Raw genomic sequence first — 22,593 nt, forward strand, 5'->3', positions numbered from 1 at the left:
ATCTGTGCTATGACTTTTCGGGAACTATGCACCTGTATCCCAAGATCTCTCTGTTCACTAACACTTCACATGTCATTGTGCATGTCCTGGCCTGCTTTACATTCCCAAACTCCACCGCTGTCTACCTGTCTGACTCTGTAACAACACTTCTCCGTCTCTCTGCACAGATCACACAGAGATAAATGTCAATCAACCATTCAATGCACCTGTCTGCTGTTTGTGTATAACTTGTACAAGAGAACACTTGGACCTCTCTGTACTTGAATCATGTGCTGTTTCTCTCCATATAAATAATAGTCCGCGTTTTGATTCTGTCCATCACTGAACACGCCATCGCTGTTTACCACATTAAACACCATTTTCCAAGTATTCTCTCTTTTACCCAGCGTCTCTATATCCTGTGGCAGAGACCAAATGTCCCATCACGACATTACCCCCACCGCATCCTATGTCATTGACAGACAGCTTTGGACACCACACACTCTGCCCCCTCGGCCGGTGATTGATATCGAGTGTAAATAATTGCCGGCCCTGAACCTACCCCACTCCCTTAGAAAACCCATTACCAACCCAGCCTCCGCCCACTCCACCAAAATTTTAATATTGATAGTATGTAATTGAGGGTGGATTTGATCCGTGGATATTCCAGTGGTTACATCCTCCAATCCGTAAACAAACCTGTTAACTAAGTCTCTGTCTTCTATGTAAAAACCATCCTTATTCTTGTGAACACGTCTTGTGATTTCCGGTGTTGTGCACCAGCCTTTCATGTGGCACCTTGTTAGATGCATTCTGAAAACCCAACCACATCTATAGGTTCCTTTCTAGCATCTAGACAAACTATCTTCATGTTAATCAAACATGAGTTGGCTTTCACTCAATGAGCTGACAGGGTCTCAAATTGGGTCAGAGACTGGGAAGTTGATGATGAACCATTTGGACACTCGCCTTCATCAGTCAATGCACAGAGGACAGAGGGCGGGGTGTTATGTTGCAGTTGTATAAGATGTGAGTCTACAAAATATCGTGTTTAGTTTTGGGCACACTGTCTCAGGAAATATGTCATTAAGCTAGAAATAAGGAAGGGGAAGTTTACAAGGTCATTGTTGGGTCACAAATGACTAAGTTATGAGCAGTTTAGGATTGTTTTCCTTGGAATGTGGGAGAATGGGGGGCAATATTATAGAGGTGTATGAAGCAAGGAAGTTCGCAGATAGTGTGGATGCATAGAGACACTACATAGAGAAACAGGGATGTGGAATCCGCTACTACAGGGCACCAGATTGCGAGAGGGCAGAGATTAAATAGAAATCTGTTGCTCTATGTCTCTCAGTCAGACGGTGGTCAGTTTCGCACATCATGCCCACTGGGGCACAGACCACTGCCCCGAGTTCTCTGTGCTGTGCCAGTCTTTCACGCTGTCCCCAGGTGCAGCCAGTCATCGTGCTGGATACATCCTTTCTCAGAGATGAAGACTTTGGAGCTTCTGAGACTCCGGGTTTTTGTGGGATTGGATTGCTGAAGTTAGGATGTCCAACTCTACTCCATTTGCATCCGGGCTTCGGACAGTGCTGGAACACTGAATAAGTTCGAACACTGAGGTCCCTCTCCCGGTCAGCCTGCAACCATCTCCCTGCAATAGCTGTAAGATCAAACACGTTTCTCACAATACAATGCATTCATTTACCCTATCTAAACCCTTCATAATTTTGTATACCACTGTTAAATCTCCCCTCATTCTCATACGCTCCAAGGAATAAGGTTAAAATACCTTGAGATTATTCTTGATTTTGCTCACAAAGGACAGTTTATGTCCCATTTTGTCTTTTCTGATCACCTGTTTGAGCGATGTTCTGCTATCTCTGTATTCAGTGAGGCTCCAGTCCGGTTTAGCTTCCGGAATCCCTTCAATTGTGCTTTAGAAGGCAGTAATATCACTGATCTGCTTGTATATGCAGCTCCTTCCTGCGACCATATTTCATTTTCTCCTCGCAATCTGGTTTTACACTGAGACCAACTGTACCCTCGCCCTTCGGCTGCTGTGTCTGAGGAGGGCGCGCTGCACTGTTCTCGGTCCCAGGGAAGGATTCCCGTCACTCACTGAGACCAGCTGTACCCTCGCCCTCCGGCTGCTGTGTCTGAGGAGGGCGCGCTGCACTGTTCTCGGTCCCAGGGAAGGATTGCCATCACTTTTACCGACCCCTCAAGTGTTTCTTTGTAGAGTGGGAAATTATTCCTTAAAATTCTGGGTCAGAGCCGGGAACAGTAAAACCAGGGAATCCTTCAGTGTGGACCCGGAATGTGAGAGAGTTTGACGAGAGCGCTGCCTTTCGGTTCTGCTGTGCCTGTACCGTTGGAAACTGGTGGATGTGTTAAAGTTCAGGTGGAGCTGAAAGATGAGGGGCCGCTCTCTGCAGTCCGTCACTCTGACTCTGTCTCATCCTCCTCCCAAGTCTGTCTCTCCGCACCTTCCTCGGGCAGGTCGAGGTTCTGGGTATAACAGGAGACAGCAGCAGTCAGTTTGTCACTGAGCAGCCATCTGAGTGAAGCAGCGTCATGTCCGGTGGAGGGAAAGAAGGCAAAGGACTGGGAAAAGGTGGAGCAGACACTTTTAGGTGCTCTTTGCTAATATATAGTGAATCTACCTGCGTCTCAATATCACCAAGACCAAGGAGATGGTGGTGGACTTTAGGAGATCTAGGCCTCATTTGGAGCCAGTGATCATTAATGGAGAATGTGTGGAGCAGGTTAAGACCTACAAGTATCTGGGAGTACAGTTAGACGAGAAGCTAGACTGGACTGCCAACACAGATGCCTTGTGCAGGAAGGCACAGAGTCGACTGTACTTCCTAAGAAGGTTGGCGTCATTCAATGTCTGTAGTGAGATGCTGAAGATGTTCTATAGGTCAGTTGTGGAGAGCGCCCTCTTCTTTGTGGTGGCGTGTTGGGGAGGAAGCATTAAGAAGAGGGACGCCTCACGTCTTAATAAGCTGGTAAGGAAGGCGGGCTCTGTCGTGGGCAAAGTACTGGAGAGTTTAACATCGGTAGCTGAGCGAAGGGCGCTGAGTAGGCTACGGTCAATTATGGATAACTCTGAACATCCTCTACATAGCACCATCCAGAGACAGAGAAGCAGTTTCAGCGACAGGTTACTATCGATGCAATGCTCCTCAGACAGGATGAAGAGGTCAATACTCCCCAATGCCATTAGATAGATAGATAGATAGATAGATAGATAGATAGATAGATAGATAGATAGATAGATAGATAGATAGATAGATAGATAGATAGATAGATAGATAGATAGATAGATAGATAGATAGATAGATAGATACTTTATTCATCCCCATGGGGAAATTCAACTTTTTTTCCAATGTCCCATACACTTGCTGTAACAAAACTAATTACATACAATACTTAACTCAGTAAAAAAATATGATATGCATCTAAATCACGGTCTCAAAAAGCATTAATAGCTTTTAAAAAGTTCTTAAGTCCTGGAGGTAGAATTGTAAAGCCTAATGGCATTGGGGAGTATTGACCTCTTCATCCTGTCTGAGGAGCATTGCATCGATAGTAACCTGTCACTGAAACTGCTTCTCTGTCTCTGGATGGTGCTATGTAGAGGATGTTCAGATGCAATGCTCCTCAGACAGGATGAAGAGGTCAATACTCCCCAATGCCATTAGGCTTTACAATTCCACCTCCAGGACTTAAGAACTTTTTAAAAGCTATTAATGCTTTTTGAGACCGTGATTTAGATGCATATCATATTTTTTTACTGAGTTAAGTATTGTATGCAATTAGTTTTGCTACAGCAAGTGTATGGGACATTGGAAAAAAATTGAATTTCCCCATGGGGATGAATAAAATATCTATCCATCTATCTATCTAGACGGAGTGTGTGATGGGACGGTGTGGAGGGGGATTCACTCAGTGTCTGACACCAGCAGTCTTTGATGGCACGATGGGGAGGGAGATTCTCTCTGCGTCTGACCACGGGAGTGTGTGATGGGACGGTGTGGATGGAGATTCACTCTGTGTCAGACACCGGGTGTGTGTGATGGGATGTTGCAGTTGCTGATTCGCTCAGTGTCTGACCCCGGCAGTTTGTCACATGGCGGTGTGGATGAGATTCACTCCCTGTCTGAACACCGCAGTGTGTGATGGGACCGTGTGGAGGGAGATTCACTCTCTGCCTGACCCCGGGAGTGTTAGATGGGACCGTCTTTAGGTAGATTCACTCTGTGTTTGAACTCGGTATTGTTTGATGGGACGGCGTTAAGGGATCTCACTCTGTCTCTGACACCAGGAGTGTGTGATGGGACGTTGTGATGGAGATTCATTCTGTGTCTGACCCCGGGAGTGTGTGAAGTGGCGGTGTGGAATGCGATTCACTCTGTGTCTGACCACGGGAGTGTGTGATAGGAAGGTGTGGATGGAGATTTACTCTGTTTCTGACCCTCGGATTGTGAGATGGGACAGTGTGGAGGGAGATTCACTCCGTGTCTGACCCCGGGAGTTTGTGATCTGACGGTCTGGAGGGAGATTCACTCTGAGTCTGACCCCGGGAGTGTGTGATGGGACTGTGTGGATGGAGATTCACTCTGTGTCTGACCACGGGAGTGTGTGATGGGACGGTGTGGAGGGGGATTCACTCTGTGTCTGACCCCGGGAGTGTGTGATGGGAGGGGTTCGATGGATATTCACTCTGTGTCTGACCCGAGGAGTGGGTGATGGGATGGTGTGGAATGAGATTCACTCTGTGGCTGACCCCGGGAGTGTGTGATGGGACTGTGTGGATGGAGATTCACTCTGTGTCTGACCACGGGATTGTGTGATGGGCCGGTGTGGAGGGGGATGCACTCTGTGTCTGACCCCGGGAGTGTGTGATGGGACGGTGTGGGGGTAGATTGACACCGGGAGTCTGTGATGTTGCGGTGTGGAATGAGATTCACTCTGTGTCTGATCCCGGGAGTGTGTGATGGGAGGGGTTCGATGGATATTCACTCTGTGTCTGACCCCTGGAGTGTCTGATGGGACGGTGTGGAGAGAGATTATCTCTGTGTCTGACCCCCGGATTGTGAGATGGTACGGTGAGGAGCGAGATTCACTCTGTGTCTGACCCCGAGAGTGTGTGATGGGGCGGTGTGGAGGGTGATTCACTCTGTGTCTGACCCTGGAATGTGTGATTGGACGGGCTGGATGGAGATTCACTCTGTGCCTGACCCCGGGAGTGGGTGATGGGACGGTGTGGATGGAGATTCACTCTGTGTCTGACCCCGTTAGTGTTAAATGAAAGGCGTGGAGGGATATTCACTCTATATGTGTCCCCGGGACTCTGTGATGGGACGGTGCGCACCGATATTGACTCTGTGTTTGAACACGGTCGTGTGTCAAGGGACGGTCTGGAGGTAGATTCACTCTGTCTCTGACCCCGGGTGTGTGTGATGGGACGGTGTGGAGGGAGATTCACTCCGTGTCTGACCCCGGGTGTGTGTGATTTGACGGTCTGGAGGGAGATTCACTCAGCGTCTGACACAGGGAGTGTGTGATGGGACTGTGTAGATGGAGATTCACTCTGTGTCTGACCACGGGAGGGTGTGATGGGACGGTGTGGAGAGGGATTCTCTCTGTGTCTGACCCCGGGAGTGTGTGATGGGACGGTGTGATGGTAGATTGACACAGTGCCTGACCCCGGGAGTCTGTGATGTTGCGGTGTGGAATGAGATTCACTCTGTGCCTGACCCCGGGAGTGTGTGATGGGAGGGGGTCGATGGATATTCACTCTGTGTCTGACCCCTGGAGTGTCTGATGGGACGGTGTGGAGAGAGATTATCTCTGTGTCTGACTCCCGGATAGTGAGATGGCACGGTGAGGAGCGAGATTCACTCTGTGTCTGACCCCGGGAGTGTGTGATGGGACTTTGTGGAGGGGGATTCACTCCGTGTCTGACCCCAGCCGTCTTTGATGGGACGATGGGGAGGGAGATTCACTCTGCGTATGACCACGGGAGTGTGTGATGGGACGGTGTGGATGGAGATTCACTCTGTGTCTGACACCCGGATGGTGAGATGGTACAGTGAGGAGCAAGATTCACTCTGTGTCTGACGAAGGAATTGTCTGATGGGACTGTGTGGATGGAGATTCATTCTGTGTCTGACCCCGGGAGCGTGTGATGCGAAGCTGTGGAGGGAGATTCACTCAGTGTCTGACCCCGGGATTGTGTGATGGGAAGGTGTGGAGGGAGATTCACTCTGTGTCTGACCCCGGGAGTGTGTGATGGTGAGGTGTGGAGGTAGATTCACTCTGTGCCTGACCCCAGGAGTGTGTGATGGGACGGTGTGGATGGAGACACATTCTGTGAGTGGCCCCGGGAGTGTGTGATGTGGCGGTGTGTAATGAGATTCACTCTGTGTCTGATCCCGGGAGTGTTTGATGGGAGGGGGTCGATAGATATTCTCTCGGTGTCTGACCCCTGGCGTGTCTGATGGGACGGTGTGGAGAGAGATTATCTCTGTGTCTGACACCCAGATTGTGCGATGGCACGGTGAGGAGCGAGATTCACTCTGTGTCTGACCCCGAGCGTGTGTGATGTGACGGTGTGGATGGAGATTCACTCTGTGCCTGAACCCGGGAGTGGGTGATGGGACGGTGTGGATGGAGATTCACTCTGTGTCTGACGCCGTTTGTGTGTGATGGAAAGGCGTGAAGGGATATTCACTCTATGTGTGTCCCCGGGACTCTGTGATGGGACGGTGCGCACCTATATTGACTCTGTGTTTGAACACGGTCGTGTGTCAAGGGACGGTCTGGAGGTTGATTCACTCTGTCTCTGACCCCGGGTGTGTGTGATGGGACGGTGTGGAGGGAGATTCACTCCGTGTCTGACCCCGGGTGTGTGTGATTTGACGGTCTGGAGGGAGATTCACTCTGCGTCTAACCCCGGGAGTGTGTGATGGGACAGTGTGGATGGAGATTCACTCTGTGTCTGACCACGGGAGTGGATGATGGGACGGTGTGGGGGTAGATTGACACAGTGCCTGACCCCGGGAGTCTGTGATGTTGCGGTGTGGAATGAGATTCACTGTCTGACCCCGGGAGTGTGTGATGGGAGGGGGTCGATGGATATTCACTCTGTGTCTGACCACTGGAGTGTCTGATGGTACGGTGTGGAGAGAGATTATCTCTGTGTCTGACGCCCGGATTGTGAGATGGCACGGTGAGGAGCGAGATTAACTCTGTGTCTGACCCCGGGAGTGTGTGATGGGACGGTGTGGAGGGGGATTCACTCCGTGTCTGACCCCAGCGTCTTTGATGGGACGATGGGGAGGGAGATTCACTCTGCGTCTGACCACGGGAGTGTGTGATGGGACGGTGTGGATGGAATTTCACTCTGTGACTGACACCCGGATTTTGAGATGGTACAGCGAGGAGCAAGATTCACTCTGTGTCTGACCCCGGGAGTGTGTGATGGGAAGGTGTGTAGGTAGATTCACACAGTGCCTGACCCCGGAAGTGTGTGTGGGACGGTGTGGAGGGAGATTCACTCTGTGTCTGACCCCGGGAGTGTCTGATGGGAAGGTGTGGAGGTAGATTCACTCTGTGCCTGACCCCAGGAGTGTGTGACTGTACGGTGAGTAGCGAGATTCACTCTGTGTCTGGCCGCAGCCCAGTTTGTTGGGACGATGGGGAGGGAGAATCACTCTGTGTCTGACCCCCGGACTGTGTGACTTTACGGTGAGGAGTGAGTTTCACTCTGTGTCTGCCGCAGCCCAGTTGGATGGGACGATGTGAATGGAGATTTATTCTGTGTCTGACCACGGGTGTGTGTGATGGTACGCTGAGGAGCTAGATTCACTCTATGTCTGACCCGGGGAGTGTGTGATGGGAAGGTGTGGAGGTAGATTCACACAGTGCCTAACCCCGGAAGTGTGTGATGGGACGGGGTGGATGGAGACTCATTCTGTGTCTGACACACGGAGTGTGTGATGTGGCGGTGTGGAATGAGATTCACTCTGTGTATGACCACGGGATTTTCTGATGTGACGGTGTGGATGGAGCTTCACTCAGTGCCTGACCCCGGGAGTGTGTGATGCGACGTTGTGGTTGGAGATTCACTGTGTGTCTGACCCCGTTAATGTGTGATTGTACGTTGCGGAGATAGATTCACTCAGTGTCTGACCCCGGGAGTGGGTGATGGGAAGGTGTGGATGGATATTCACTGTGTTTCTGACCCCAGCAGTGTGTGATGGGACGGTGTGGATGGAGATTCACTCTGTTTCTGACCCTCGGATTGTGAGATGGTACGGTGAGGAGCGAGATTCACTCTGTGTCAGTCACCGGGAGTGTGTGTTTTGGGACGGTTTGGAAGGAGATTCACTCTGTGTTTGAAACTGGTAGTGTTTGATGGGACCGCGTAGAGGGAGACTAACTCTGTCTCTGACACGTGCAGTGCCTGATGGGACTTTGCGGAGGTAGATTCACTCAGACTCCGACCCCGGGATTGTGTGATGGAAAGGCGTGAAGGGATATTCACTGTATGTTTGTCCCGGGAGTTTGTGATGGGACGGTGCGCACCTATATTGACTCTGTGTTTGAACCCGGTAGTGTTTGATGGGACGGCGTAGAGGTAGACTCACTCTGTCTCTGACACCGGGAGGGTGTGATGGCACGATGGGGAGGGAGATTCTCTCTGTGTCTGACCCCGTTAGTGTGTGATCGGACTTTGCGAACGTAGATTCACTCAGACTCTGACCCCGGGATTGTGTGATGGAAAGGCGTGGTGATAGATTCACTCAGTGTCTGACACTGGGCGTGTGTGATGGGACGGTGTGGAGGTAGATTCACACAGTGCCTGACCCCGGAAGTGTTAGATGTGCCGGTGTGCAATGAGATTCACTCTGTGTATGAATACGGGAGTTTCTGATGTGACTTTGTGGATGGAGATTCACTCTGTGTCTGACAGCGGCAGTGTGCGATGGGACGGTGTGGAGGTAGCTTCACTCAGTGTCTGACCCCGTGAGTGTGTGATGGTATGGTGTGGAGGGGGAGTCACTCTGTCTCTGACCCTGGGAGTTTGTGATGGGACGGTAAGATGGTAGATTCACTCAGTGCCTGACCCCGTTAATGTGTGATTCGACGTTGCGGAGATAGATTCACTCAGTGTCTGACCCCGGGAGTGTGTGATGGGAAGGTGTGGATAGATATTCACTCTGTCTCTGACCCCGGGAGTTTGTGATGGGACGGTGTGCAGGTAGATTCACTCAGTGCCTGAACCCGGAAGTGTGTGATGGGACGGTGCGGATGGTGATTCACTCTGTGTCTGATCCCGTGAGTGTGTGATGGGACGGTGTGGAGGGAGATTCACTCTGTGTCAGTCCCCGGGAGAATGTGATGGGTCGGTTCGGAGGTAGAATCACACAGTGCCTGACCCCGGGAGTGTTTGATGTGGCGGTGTGGATGGAGATTCACTCTGTGTCTGACCACCGGATTGTGAGGTGGTATGGTTTGGAGCGAGATTCACTTTGTGTCTGACCCCGAGAGTGTGTGATGGGACGGTGTGGAGGGAGATTCACTCTGTGTCTGACCCCTGGAGTGTGTGAAGGGAATGTGTGGATGAATATTCACTCTGTGTCTGACCCCAGCCGTGTTTGATGGGACAATGGGGAGGGAGATACACTCTGTGTCTGACACCGGGAGTGTTTGAAGGCACGGTGCGGAAGGAGATTCACTCTGCGTCTGACCCCTGGAGTTTCTGATGGGACGGTATGGATAGAGATTCACTCTGTGTCTGACCCCCGGATTGTGTGACTGTACGCTGAGTAGCGAGATTCACTCTGTGTCTGACCGCAGCCCAGTTTGATGGGACGATGGGGAGCGAGAATCTCTCTGTGTCTGACCCCCGGAGCGTGTGACTGTACGGTGAGGAGTGAGTTTCACTCTGTGACTGCCGCAGCCCAGTTGGCTGGGACGATGTGAATGGAGATTTACTCTTTGTCTGACCCCCGGACTGTGTGACTGTACGGTGAGGAGTGAGTTTCACTCTGTGTCTGCCGCAGCCCAGTTGGATGGGACGATGTGAATGGAGATTTACTCTGTGTCTGACCCCCGGGTGTGTGTGATGGTACGGTGAGGAGCTAGATTCACTCTGTGTCTGACCCGGGGAGTGTGTGATGGGAAGGTTTGGAGGTAGATTCACTCTGTGCCTGACCCCAGGAGTGTGTGATGGGACGGTTTGGATGGAGAGCCATTCTGTGAGTGACCCCGGGAGTGTGTGATGTGGCGGTGTGTAATGAGATTCACTCTGTGTCTGACCACGGGGGTTTTTTGATGTGACTGTGTAGATGGAGATTCACTCTGTGTCTGACCCCCGTATTGTGAGATGGTACGGTGAGGATCGAGATTCACTCTGTGTCTGACGCCGGGAGTGTGTGATGGGACGGTGTGGAGGGGGATTCACTCCGTGTCTGACCCCGGGAGTGTGTGATGGGACAGTGTGGATGGAGATTCACTCTGTGTCTGACCACGGGAGTGTGTGATGGGACGGTGTGGGGGTAGATTGACACAGTGCCTGACCCCGGGAGTATGTGATGTTACGGTGAGGAGCTAGATTCACTCTGTGTCTGACCCGGGGAGTGTGTGATGGGACGGTGTGGATGGAGACTCATTCTGTGTCTGACACACGGAGTGTGTGATGTGGCGGGTGGAATGAGATTCACTCTGTGTATGACCACGGGAGTTTCTGATGTGTCGGTGTGGATGGAGATTCTCTCAGTGCCTGACCCCGGGAGTGTGTGATGGGACGGTGTGGTTGGAGATTCACTGTGTGTCTGACCCCGTTAATGTGTGATTGTACGTTGCGGAGATAGATTCACTCAGTGTCCGACCCCGGGAGTGGGTGATGGGACGGTGTGGATGGAGATTCACTCTGTTTCTGACCCTCAGATTGTGAGATGGTACGGTGAGGAGCGAGATTCACTCTGTGTCAGTCACCGGGAGTGTGTGTTTTGGGACGGTTTGGAAGGAGATTCACTCTGTGTTTGAAACTGGTAGTGTTTGATGGGACCGCGTAGAGGGAGACTAACTCTGTCTCTGACACGTGCAGTGCCTGATGGGACTTTGCGGAGGTAGATTCACTCAGTGTCTGACGCCGCGAGTGTGTGATGGTATGGTGTGTAGGGGGAGTCACTCTGTCTCTGACCCTGGGAGTTTGTGATGGGATGGTAAGGTGGTAGATTCACTCAGTGCCTGACCCCGGGAGTGAGTGATGGAACGGTGCGAATGGAGATTCACTCAGTGTCTGACCGCGTTAATGTGTGATTGGACGTTGCGGAGATAGATTCACTCAGTGTCTGACCCCGGGAGTGTGTGATGGGAAGGTGTGGATCGATATTCACTCTGTCTCTGACCCCGGGAGTTTGTGATGAGACGGTGTGCAGGTAGATTCACTCAGTGCCTGAACCCAGAAGTGTGTGATGGGACGGTGCAGATGGAGAATCTCTCTGTGTCTGACCCCCGGACTGTGTGACTGTACGGTGAGGAGTGAGTTTCACTCTGTGTCTGCCGCAGCCCAGTTGGATGGGACGATGTGAATGGAGCTTTACTCTGTGTCTGACCCCCGGATTGTGAGATGGTACGGTGAGGAGCGAGATTCACTCTGTGTCTGACCCGGGGCGTGTGTGATGGTAAGGTGTGGATGGAGATTCACTCTGTGACTGACCCCGGAAGTGTGTGATGGGAAGGTGTGGAGGTAGATTCACACAGTGCCTGACACTGGGAGTGTGTGATGGGACGGTGTGGATGGAGACTCATTCTGTGTCTGACAGACGGAGTGTGCGATGGGACGATGTGGAGGGGGATTCACTCAGAGTCTGAACCCAGCCGTCTTTGATGGCACGATGGGGAGGGAGATTCTCTCTGCATTTGACCACGGGAGTGTGTGATGGGACGGTGTGCATGGAGATTCACTCTGTGTCAGACACCCGGATTGTGAGATGGTACGGTGAGGAGCGAGATTTACTCTGTGTCTGACACCGGATGTGTGTGATGGGATTTTGCGGTTGCTGATTCGCTCAGTGTCTGACCCCGGGAGTTTGTTATATGGCGGTGTGGATGAGATTCACTCTCTGTCTGACCACCGTAGTGTGTGATGGGACCGTGTGGAGGGAGATTCACTCACTGCCTGACCCCGGGAGTGTGAGATGGGACCGTCTTTAGGTAGATTCACTCTGTGTTTGAACTCGGTATTGTTTGATGGGACGGCGTTAAGGGATCTCACTCTGTCTCTGACACCAGGAGTGTGTGATGGGACGGTGTGATGGAGATTCATTCTGTGTCTGACCCCGTGAGTGTGCGAAGTGGCGGTGTGGAATGCGATTCACTCTGTGTCTGACCACGGGAGTGTGTGATAGGAAGGTGTGGATGGAGATTCACTCTGTTTCTGTCCCTCGGATTGTGAGATGGTACGGTGAGGAGCGAGATACACTCTGTGTCAGTCACCGTGAGTGTGTGTTTTGAACCTGGTAGTGTTTGATGGGACCGCGTAGAGGGAGACTCACTCTGTCTCTGACACGTGCAGTGCCTTATGGGACTTTGCGGAGGTAGATTCACTCAGACTCTGACCCCGGGATTGTGCGATGGAAAGGCGTGGAGGGATATTCACTCTTTGTGTTGTTACGTACCCGTGACACGTGACGGTGGTACCCTTGTCACGTGACTGGGGTTGAAGTTATACTGGACATGAGGTAATGGTGGAGTGATGTCATTTTCCCGCCAGTAGAGGTCATGTGACAGTTTTTTTCTACAGGGTATAAAAGGGAGACCCACCCTGTCAGGTGGGGCAGTTCGTGGCTGGATTTGCCAAGATGACTTCATATCACTGTGTGATTTAATGTGATGACGCAGTTTAGTTAAAAATGAAGTTTTATATAATGCCTGAAGTTTAAAAGGTCAGAGCCAACGGTTTCTTTGCTAAGGGAGAGTGAAGTTTGGAAAATGGAGATCGAGGAAACTCGATTTTCGATGGATTGACTTCGACCTTGTGTGATCCTCATTCGGAAGGATTTCGTTTACTATTCTCATGATAGTCTCCGCTGGAAAAAGCGGGAGATTGAGAATATTGTGGAAGGAAGGTGAGTCACTTTAAGTTGTTATATTTAATAAAATTCGACGTGGGAGTTCGACGCTGGGAATCGAAGGACATCGACGTGGAAGAGAATTTACCTCGTTTTAAAAAGTCTCTCCTTTTAAAAGTACCGTGAGCTTTTGAACTGTCGGCATATCGCTTTAAAGAACTGAGTTTTTTTTCAATACCGCTTTGAAGACTGTTTGGGACTGCAACGCTATTAAGGACTGTTTGAGCAGCTGAGCTCGGATCATTGTTTGGGTTTGTTTACTTTTGAAGGGGGTTTGTTATCAGTGTTTAATAAACGTGTTATTTGTTATAAAAACCCTTCGTCTAACTCATCTATAATTATTGTTGCCTGAATACGTAACATAAATATGGGGGCTACGTCCGGAATTGAATTGTTTGAGTTTAATAAGCTTTTTTGAATTTTGAATCGGTGTTTTGGTAACGGGGATTGCTCGATTTTTTTTTTGTTTGTTTGGCTTGTGAGTGGTATTCGGCAACGATGAATATTGATGAGTTTCTGGATTCGCCAGTCGCGGATTTGTTAGCGAAGGCGAAAAAAACTGAAGTCTCTGAAATTGCTAATCGGTTGCATCTTAAAGGGATTTTGTCGACTACATCAAAAGCTGTAATACAGAGAAAAATCGCGTCTCGCGTCATGATAATCGGAGACTATCATGAGAATATGTGGCTTCGGGTGCTTTTGAAGAATCGATTTTAGAATCGTTTCCAATAAGTAATCTGGAGATGCAGTTGCAAATTGAACAAATGATGTTAGAAAGGTGTAAATTGGAAGCTGAGCAAAAGCAAAGAGATTTTGAATATGCAATGGCGAAATTAAGGTCTGTAGAACAGTCTGCTGATTCTAAAAAACCGTTTGTTGCTAGCCAAGAAATTAAATTGGTCCCTCCATTTAGTGAAACAGAAGTGGAGAGATATTTTCAACATTTTGAAACTATTGCTCAGATGTCAGAGTGGCCGAAAGATAAATGGTCTGTGTTATTACAGAGTGTAATCAAAGGCAAGGCACAACAGGTTTACACAGCTTTAACTGCTGCGCAAGCATTAGATTATGATATTGTGAAAGAAAATATTCTCAAAGCATACGAACTGGTCCCAGAAGCTTATAGGGAAAGATTCAGGAGTTTGAAAAAGTCTGTGGAAAAGACTTATGTGGAATTTGCCTATGATAAAGCTATGTGTTTTGAGAGATGGGTTTCTTCTAAAAATGTAAATGAGGACTATGATACATTGAGAGAGCTGATTTTGATGGAGGAATTTAAAAGAAGCATTCCTGTTGAAGTAAGGACCTACTTAAATGAGAGGGATACTGATAAATTGCAGGACTGTGCTAGATTAGCTGATGAGTATGTTTTAATCCATAAGAATAAATTTCCTCAGGGTAGAATTTTTAAGAGGAGAAATAATATGGAGACTCAAGGTAAATCAGAAATTAAATTAGAGGTTAATGAGAGAGGTAAGGAGGAAGGAAAACCTGTGAAGGAAAGACAGTTTGGTCTTATTTGTAACTATTGTAAGAAGTCTGGCCATGTAATAGCTAACTGTTTCAAATTGAAAAAGAAAGAGAAGGAAGCAGTTCCGGATGCTTGTGTGCAACATACTAAAGCACCTGTAACGTTACAGGGTTTGGTAAACACAAATGAGAATTTGTTAGAGTCTGACAAAGTTAGAAAGGGATATGATCATTTTATAACTGAAGGGTTTGTATCCTTGAAAGAAGGATCTACTCTGGTGCCAATAAAAATTCTTAGGGATACTGGAGCTTCTCAATCACTGATGTTAGATAGTGTGTTGAAGTTTAATGAAGAGAGTGATACTGGTGAGGTGAATTACATAAGAGGTGTTGGAAGTGATTTTATGCCTGTACATTTACATGAAGTAAATTTAAAGTCAGGGTTAGTTACAGGATTTGTTAAGGTAGGATTACAGCATAGCTTACCTGTGAAGGGTATTTCTTTATTGTTAGGTAATGACTTGGCAGGTGGACAAGTTTTTCCTGAAGTGCATTTGACAATGGAATCAGAGGAACCAGAGGTGAATTTTAACACAGATTCTTCTTGTGTTGTGACTAGAGCTATGGCTAAAAAAATTGATGTGCAGAATGAGGTTGTTACTCATGACTGTTCAACTCAGGATTTGAGTTTTGAGGATGTGTCAGAGACTTTCTTACCTTCGTTGTTTGAACAAGGTTCTGGGAGTAAGTCTGACTATGAAGATTTATCTCTGTCTCGGAAGGAGATGATAGCAGAGCAGAATAGAGATCCTGAGATTATAAAATTAAGGGAACAAGCTTTACTAGGTAGTGAAATTGAGAAGGTGTCAGTAGGATATTACTTGGAAAAAGGAGTGTTGATGAGGAAGTGGAGGTCGCCTACAATTCCTGCAAGTGAGGAATGGAATGTTGTTTACCAGGTGGTTGTTCCTAAAGTTTATCGGAATGAGATTTTGACTTTAGCTCATAGTGTGCCTTTCGGTGGACATCAAGGGGTAAGGAAAACTGTGGACAAGATTTTAAAACATTTTTACTGGCCTGGTCTAAGAAAAGATGTGGCGATGTTTTGTAAGACGTGCCATACTTGTCAAATTGTGGGTAAACCAAATCAGGTTACACCAGTAGCTCCATTACAACTTATTCCAGCATTCGGTGAACCGTTTTCTAAAGTTATTGTAGATTGTGTTGGTCCATTACCAAAGACAAAAACTGGTTATCAGTATTTGTTGACTATCATGTGTACTTCGTCTAGGTTTCCAGAGGCAGTACCACTTAGGAATATAAAAGCTAAAACTGTGACGAAGGCTCTTATAAAATTCTTTACTTATTTTGGATTGCCTAAGGAAATACAAACTGATCAAGGTAGTAATTTTATGTCTGGATTGTTTCAACAGATAGTTTATAAATCGGGAGCTAAGCAAATTACTTCGTCTGCATACCATCCAGAATCGCAAGGTGCTTTGGAGAGGTTTCATTCTACGCTCAAGAATATGATTAGGACATATTGTGTGGAGAATGAAAGTGACTGGGATGAGAGTATAAACTTACTTTTATTTGCAGTAAGGGAATCGGTACAGGAATCTTTAGGTTTTAGTCCATTTGAACTTGTGTTTGGACATAGAGTTAGAGGACCTTTAGCTTTATTGAAGGAACAGTGGATTAGTAAGGAAGTGCATACTAATTTGTTGGACTATGTTTTGAAATTTAAGGACAGGTTACATAGAGCTTGTAGTTTAGCCAAGGAAAATTTAAAGTTGGCTCAGGAGAAAATGAAAACTTGGTATGATAAGGAAGCTAGGATTAGGATGTTTAAGCCTGGAGATAAGGTGTTGGTTCTTTTCCCAGTGCAGACAAATCCTTTACAAGCTAGATTTCATGGACCTTATGAAATTGTGTCTAGAGTTAATGATGTGGATTATGTAATAAAAACTCCAGATCGTAGAAGGTCAACACAACTTTGCCACATAAATATGATTAAACCATATTTTGAGAAACAATCTGATACTGTGACTGTTGTGGTTAGTGAGAATGAGTTGGATTTAACTGGGAACATGATAGATGATTCATCTGACTTTCATTCTAAATCTAACATTGTTTCTGTTAGGTTACCTAATTGGACTATTTTGGAAAATATGGATGAGAAATTAGCACATTTACAGCTAGAGCAGAAACAACAGATGAAGGAATTGATTTTTAAGTATAAGGATTTGTTTCCAGATGTTCCGAGAAGGACTACTATAGCTTCACATGATGTAGATGTTGGAGATGCCAAACCTATTAAACAACATCCATATAGGATGAACATGGAAAAATGTGAACTTGCTGAGAAGGAAATTGAATACATGTTAGAGAATGATATTATTAGACATTCTAACTCGAATTGGAGTTCGCCATGTGTTATGGTGCCAAAACCTGATGGTAGTATTAGGTTTTGTACGGACTATAGGAAGGTGAATGCTGTAACGAAAACAGATGCATATCCAATTCCTAGAGTAGATGATTGTGTAGATAAAGTTGGAAAAGCAAAGTTCCTTACAAAGATTGATTTATTGAAAGGGTATTGGTGTGTTCCATTAACGGACAGAGGTAGAGAGATTTCTGCATTTGTAACTCCATCTGGGTTATATGAGTATAATGTTCTTCCATTTGGGATGAAGAATGCCCCAGGTACTTTTCAGAGGATGATTAATTCTGTGATTCAGGGTTTGAAAGATACTGATGCTTATATTGATGATTTAGTAACAGGAAATGATACTTGGGAAGCACACATAATTGCGGTGGAGAAATTGTTTGAAAAGCTTTCAAAAGCTAACTTGACTATTAATTTAGCCAAGAGTGAATTTGGACATGCTACTGTGACTTACCTTGGTTATGTTGTGGGTCAAGGTAAGGTAGCTCCTGTTCAGGCAAAAGTTCAGGCAATTTTAGAGATTCCCACTCCGACGGGGAAAAAAACTCTCAGAAGGTTTTTGGGAATGGTAGGATATTATCGAAAATTTTGTAAGAATTTTGCTAATGTTGCCCTTCCATTAACTAACCTTCTGCAGAAGAATGTGAAGTTTGTGTGGACAGTGTATTGTCAGGAAGCATTTGAAAAATTGAAAACAATGATATGTGAACAACCTGTGCTTAAGGCACCTGACTTTGAAAAACCTTTTTCATTAGCTGTGGATGCTAGTGATGAAGCTGCGGGAGCAGTATTGATGCAAAGGAATGAGGGTGATGAGGTTGATCATCCGGTAGCATACTTTTCTAAGAAATTTAATAAGCATCAAAGAAACTATTCAACAATAGAGAAAGAATTGTTATCTCTTGTTTTAGCTTTGGAATATTTTGAGGTATATGTTGGTACAACTCAAAAACCACTTATTGTTTACACTGATCATAATCCGTTAGTTTTTCTGAGTAAGATGAAAAACAAAAACAGAAGATTGTTAAATTGGAGTTTGATGTTACAAGAGTACAATATTGTGATAACTCATATTAAAGGTAAAGATAATGTGGTTGCTGATTGTCTATCTCGATGTTGAATGTACAATGTTTTTTTTTGGAGTGGTTTTTTTATTGTAACACTCCTACTGTATTGTATATTGTGTATGTTATATAATTTATACATTTGTTTTTTTTTGTAAGTAATTGTTAAAATTTTTGTTCTTGACAGACCAAAAATGTTTTTTTTTTGGAGGGAGGTGTTACGTACCCGTGACACGTGACAGTGGTACCCTTGTCACGTGACTGGGGTTGAAGTTATACTGGACATGAGGTAATGGTGGAGTGATGTCATTTTCCCGCCAGTAGAGGTCATGTGACAGGTTTTTTCTACAGGGTATAAAAGGGAGACCCACCCTGTCAGGTGGGGCAGTTCGTGGCTGGATTTGCCAAGATGACTTCATATCACTGTGTGATTTAATGTGATGACGCAGTTTAGTTAAAAATGAAGTTTTATATAATGCCTAAAGTTTAAAAGGTCAGAGCCAACGGTTTCTTTGCTAAGGGAGAGTGAAGTTTGGAAAATGGAGATCGAGGAAAATCGATTTTCGATGGATTGACTTCGACCTTGTGTGATCCTCTTTCGGAAGGATTTCGTTTACTATTCTCATGATAGTCTCCGCTGGAAAAAGCGGGAGATTGAGAATATTGTGGAAGGAAGGTCAGTCGCTTTAAGTTGTTATATTTAATAAAATTCGACGTGGGAGTTCGACGCTGGGAATCGAAGGACATCGACGTGGAAGAGAATTTACCTCGTTTTAAAAAGTCTCTCCTTTTAAAAGTACCGTGAGCTTTTGAACTGTCGGCATATCGCTTTAAAGAACTGAGTTTTTTTTTCAATACCGCTTTGAAGACTGTTTGGGACTGCAACGCTATTAAGGACTGTTTGAGCAGCTGAGCTCGGATCATTGTTTGGGTTTGTTTACTTTTGAAGGGGGTTTGTTATCAGTGTTTAATAAACGTGTTATTTGTTATAAAAACCCTTCGTCTAACTCATCTATACTTATTGTTGCCTGAATACGTAACAGTGTGTCACGGGAGTCTGTGATGGGACGGTGCGCACCTATATTGACTCTGTGTTTGAACCCGGTAGTGTTTGATGGGACGGCGTAGAGGTAGACTCACTCTTTCTCTGACACTGGGAGGGTGTGATGGGACTGTGCGGATGGAGTTTCTCTCTGTGTCTGACCCCGTTAGTGTGTGATCGGACTTTGCGAACGTAGATTCACTCAGACTCTGACCCCGGGATTGTGTGATGGAAAGGCGTGGAGGGATATTCACACTATGTGTGTCCCCGTGAGTCTGTGATGGGACGGTGCGCACCTATATTGACTCTGTGTTTGAACCCGGTAGTGTTTGATGGGACGGCGTAGAGGTAGACTCACTCTGTCTCTGACACCGGGAGTGTGTGATGGGACAGTGTGGAGATAGATTCACTCTGTTTCTGACCCCGGGACATTGTGCTGGGACGATGTGGTTTAGATTCACTCGTTGACTGACCCCGGGTGTGTGTTATGAGACTATGCGGATGTAGATCTACTCTGTGTTTGAACCTGGTAGTGTTTGATGGGACCGCGTAGAGGGAGACTCACTCAGTCTCTGACACGTGCAGTGCCTGATGGGACTTTGCGGAGGTAGATTTACTCAGACTCTGACCTCGGGATTGTGTGATGGAAAGGCGTGGAGGGATATTCACTCTAAGTGTGTCCCCGGGAGTCTGTGATGGGACGGTGCGCACCTATATTGACTCTGTGTTTGAACCCTGTAGTGTTTGATGGGACGGCGTAGAGGTAGACTCACTCTTTCTCTGACACCGGGAGGGTGTGAGGGGACTGTGCGGATGGCGTTTCACTCTGTATCTGACCCCGTTAGTGTGTGATGGGACTTTGCGGTCGTAGATTCACTCAGACTCTGACCCCGGGATTGGGTGATGGAAAGGCGTGGAGGGATATTCACTCTATGTCTGTCCCGGGAGTCTGTGTTGGGACGGTTCGCACCTATATTGACTCTGTGTTTGAACCCGGTAGTGTTTGATGGGGCGGCGTAGAGGTAGACTCACTCTGTCTCTGACACCGGGAGTGTGTGATGGGACGGTGTGGAGATAGATTCACTCTGTCTCTGACCCCGGGACATTGTGATGGGACGGTGTGGTGTTAGATTCGCCTGTTGACTGTCCCCGGGTGTGTGTGATGTGACTGTGCGGATGGAGATTCACTCTGTGTCTGACACCGTTATTGTGTGATGGGACTTTGCGGAAGTAGATTGACTCAGACTCTGAACCCGAGATTGTGTGATGGAAAGGCGTGGAGGGATATTCACTCTATCTGTGTCCCCGGGACTCTGTGATGGGACGGTGCGCACCTATATTGACTCTGTGTTTGAACACGGTCGTGTGTCAAGGGACGTTCTGGATGTATATTCACTCTGTCTCTGACCCCGGGTGTGTGTGATGGGACGGTGTGGAGGGAGATTCACTCCGTGTCTGACCTCGGGTGTGTGTGATTTGACGGTCTGGAGGGAGATTCACTCTGCGTCTCACCCCGGGAGTGTGTGATGGGACTGTGTGGATGGAGATTCACTCTGTGTCTGACCACGGGAGTGTGTGATGGGACGGTGTGGAGGGGGATTCACTCTGTGTCTGACCCCGGGAGTGTGTGATGGGACGGTGTGGGGGTAGATTGACACAGCGCCTGACCCCGGGATTCTGTGATGTTGCGGTGTGGAATGAGATTCACTCTGTGTCTGACCCCGGGAGTGTGTGATGGTAGGGGGTCGATGGATATTCACTCTGTGTCTGACCCCTGGAGTGTCTGATGGGACGGTGTGGAGAGAGATTATCTCTGTGTCTGACACCCGGATTGTGAGATGGCACGGTGAGGAGCGAGATTCACTCTGTGTCTGACCCCGGGAGTGTGTGATGGGACGGTGTGCAGGGGGATTCACTCCGTGTCTGACCCCAGCCGTCTTTGATGGGACGATGGGGGGGAGATTCACTCTGCGTCTCACCACGGGAGTGTGTGATGGGACGGTGTGGATGGAGATTCACTCTGTGTGTGACACCCGGATTGTGAGATGGTATAGTGAGGAGCAAGATTCACTTTGTGTCTGACGAAGGAATTGTGTGATGGGACTGTGTGGATGGAGATTCATTCTGTGTCTGACCCCGGGCGTGTGTGATGCGAAGGTGTGGAGGGAGATTTACTCTGTGTCTGACCCCGGGATTGTGTGATGGGGAGGTGTGTAGGTAGATTCACACAGTGCCTGACCCCGGAAGTGTGTGATGGGACGGTGTGGAGGGAGATTCACTCTGTGTCTGACCCCGGGAGTGTGTGATGGGAAGGTGTGTAATGAGATTCACTCTGTGTCTGATCCCGGGAGTGTGTGATGGGAGGGGGTCGATGGATATTCACTCTGTGTCTGACCCCTGGAGTGTCTGATGGGACGGTGTGGAGAGAGATTATCTCTGTGTCAGACACCCGGATTGTGAGATGGCACGGTGAGGAGCGAGATTCACTCTGTGTCTGACCCCGAGAGTGTGTGATGGGGCGGTGTGGAGGGTGATTCACTCTGTGTCTGATCCAGGAATGTGTGATTGGACGGGCTGGATGGAGATTCACTCTGTGCCTGACCCCGGGAGTGGGTGCTGGGACGGTGTGCATGGAGATTCACTCTGTGTCTGACCACGTTAGAGTGTGATGGAAAGCCTTGGAGGGATATTCACTCTCTGTGTGTCCCCGGGACTCTGTGATGGCACGGTGCGCACCTATATTGACTCTGTGTTTGAACACTGTCGTGTGTCAAGGGACGGTCTGGAGGTAGATTTACTCTGTCTCTTACCCCGTGTGTGTGTGATGGGACGGTGTGCAGGGGGATTCACTCCGTGTCTGACCCCAGCCGTCTTTGATGGGACGATGAGGAGGGAGATTCACTCTGCGTCTCACCACGGGAGTGTGTGATGGGACGGTGTGGATGGAGAATCACTCTGTGTCTGACACCCGGATTTTGAGATGGTACGGTGAGGCACGAGATTTACTCTGTGTCTGACCACGGAAGTGTGTGATAGGAAGGTGTGGATGGAGATTCACTCTGTTTCTGACCCTCGGACTGTGAGATGGTATGGTGAGGAGCGAGATACACTCTGTGTCAGACACCCGGATTGTGAGATGGTACGGTGAGGCGCGAGATTTACTCTGTGTTTGACCCCGGGATTGTGTGATGGGAAGGTGTGTAGGTAGATTCACACAGTGCCTGACCCCGGAAGTGTGTGTGGGACGGTGTGGAGGGAGATTCACTCTGTGTCTGACCCCGGGAGTGTGTGATGGGAAGGTGTGGAGGGAGATGCACTCTGTGTTTGACCCCGGGATTGTGTGATGGGAAGGTGTGTAGGTAGACTCACACAGTGCCTGACCCCGGAAGTGTGTGTGGGACGGTGTGTAGGGAGATTCACTCTGTGTCTGAC

Source organism: Hemitrygon akajei, unplaced genomic scaffold (genome assembly GCF_048418815.1).
Source record: "Hemitrygon akajei unplaced genomic scaffold, sHemAka1.3 Scf000037, whole genome shotgun sequence".
In the NCBI taxonomy this organism is placed as follows: Eukaryota; Metazoa; Chordata; class Chondrichthyes; order Myliobatiformes; family Dasyatidae; genus Hemitrygon; species Hemitrygon akajei.